We start from the raw sequence: 2,311 nt of genomic DNA on the forward strand, positions 1-2,311 counted from the left end.
ACTTGTTGATAATAACTTTTGCTCTATAATTCAATAATGCCCTATAAAATATTATTTTACTTTTTATTATATTAGTAAAAATAATAATGATAATTAACTTGTGCTCTATAACGCAATATTGCTCTATAAAAATATTTTATTTTTTATAACATTAATAAGTAATTTAATAATAATAACATTTTGTGGTAAATGTATATTTGTATTTTATAATGTCAATATGTAACAATAATAATAGTAAAATTAATAATTATAAGTAACTATTATTTTAATATTTTTATTTTATATTTATGTTATGATATTAATAAGTAATAATAATGAATTCTTTTTGCTCTAGTGCAATATAATTGCTCTATAAAAATAAGTTTATATATATATAAGTAAATTGTTGGTAATAATAATAACTTTAAAGTAACTTACTACTACTACTAAAACAATATACATGTATATTTTTATTTTATTTCTTTATAATATTAATAAGTATCTTAATAAAAGTAAGTATGTTTATAGTTTCAGTATTGGCTGCGGAGCTGTTCCTACATGACATGAGGAATTTTTATCCTTCAGAGCAGCAGCTATTTCTCACAGAGAAAGCAAGAGCTCTCGTGTGGGCATGGTGCAAAACCCCCAGTGATTTCACGGTGCAGCGGGTATGGCGTGGGTGCGGCCCGGCCCGGCCGCTCAGCCTGATCCAGTGCCATCACTCTGCCATCTGTTCATCTCTATTTCCAGCCCTGAGATCCGGATCCAAATCAATGCAGGGATGACAGGGCCCTCAGGCTGCTTTCATATGCGCTTTATCGTGTGAAGCTCCATCGTGGACCCACACAGAGGTAAAAGAAATACAAAAAAAAAGTATATATATAAACAGAAACTAGCACTAACATCACATTTTTATCCCCGCTAAAAAGATTTCTAGAACAGTAAGTGTGCAATGACATCTATGACAAACACTGTGGATAGAGAAACTACAACAATAAATCAAGACAGATGTGTCCTACATTTATCAAGCCCTAAGAACTATAGAATGCATTTCATAAAATAGGTTTGAGAAAGTTCTTATCTGAATGATTAATGAGTTTAAAGAATGCAAACACAAACTTTTAGGTTATGTAGGTCAACGTGAGCTGCAGATCTAGAAATGAAATCCTCATGACTGACGGTTGTGCTGATCATGAAGACTTCATCCTGTCAGTCACAGACTCGCTGAACTCTGTCAGCATCAGCACAATGAACAACCTGACAACCCACTCTTTATACACATTAATATAACAGCAGTAAGCTGTACAATAATTCTGTATATATTGAAACTTGATTGTGGATTGTCGTTGCAGTTTTAGTGTGATTCGGTTGATGGTTGTCACATCTCATAATCGAGCTGTTACTGACATCTAGCGGTTGTTAAATGTACTGCATCAGAGCGACGCCGTGATGTCACCATGCTGTTTTGCTCTTATATTAGGATTTATAACTCTCTTATGTCATATTTCGGGTTGTTTTCTGGGATTACTTGCATGTATAATCAGGTCCGCGGATATTATTGGATTCACGGTTGCTCTGAAATTAAATTCCCCACCATTTGTCGACCTTACGTGTCTCCTACGTCACTGCGTTCCCGTGATGCAACGCGAAAGTAAGCGAAAATATTTTTTAAAATGCTATTTTTGCTTATTTTTACATTTTAGACGCACCGCTCAATTGATATCACTACTAATGTCTTCATCGTTTTTCGCTTGGTTAACTTGTCGTGAGCGTCATTTGGTTACCGTCTCTGTAAAGTGTTGTATGTTTGAGGTAATACTGGCCATGAGAAAAATAATCTTTAGCTTTGCGCAGTGGCAGTATCGTAGCCTATGAGGTTTATCCGAGGCGCGATTATTGCTAATTGAAAACTTTACCCAATACCCCGCCGTGACGACTTGAAATATAGTCGGCACTGGCAATTTTTGACGGTCTTTACGGAGACTGATTATTTGGTGAAAAATAGATGAAAATGTTTGTTTTGTGGTGGAAGGTGTCGTTGTGAAGTTTAGCTGTTTTTAAACAGATTGGCGAATAATGTAAAGTCGTCAATGTACTAAATAAGCTTGTGGAGAATGAGATAGAAAAAAAATCACATTAAAGCACTGTATTAGAGCTTGTTTCTTTTTTGTCAAAACCACGTGATCTATGACGTATGAGGCTTCGCTGAAACCACGTGACTGGTTCAAAAGGAGCGAATCCCAGCGCGGGTTTTCCTTAAAGGGATAGTTCACCCAAAAATGAAATTTTGTCGTCATTTACTCACCCTCAAGTTGTTCCAAACCTGTGTGAA

At 35.2% G+C, this 2,311-nt stretch overlaps 1 non-coding gene across 1 annotated transcript; it reads left to right on the forward strand.

Moving 5' to 3' along the window:
- Positions 1-1,821: 1,821 nt before the first annotated feature.
- Positions 1,822-1,962, forward strand: LOC127507862 (U4 spliceosomal RNA). Its single transcript, XR_007928504.1, has one exon. It is a non-coding gene; the product is annotated as a U4 spliceosomal RNA (small nuclear RNA).
- Positions 1,963-2,311: the final 349 nt, after the last annotated feature.

Source organism: Ctenopharyngodon idella, chromosome 24, assembly GCF_019924925.1.
Source record: "Ctenopharyngodon idella isolate HZGC_01 chromosome 24, HZGC01, whole genome shotgun sequence".
Lineage (NCBI taxonomy): Eukaryota > Metazoa > Chordata > Actinopteri > Cypriniformes > Xenocyprididae > Ctenopharyngodon > Ctenopharyngodon idella.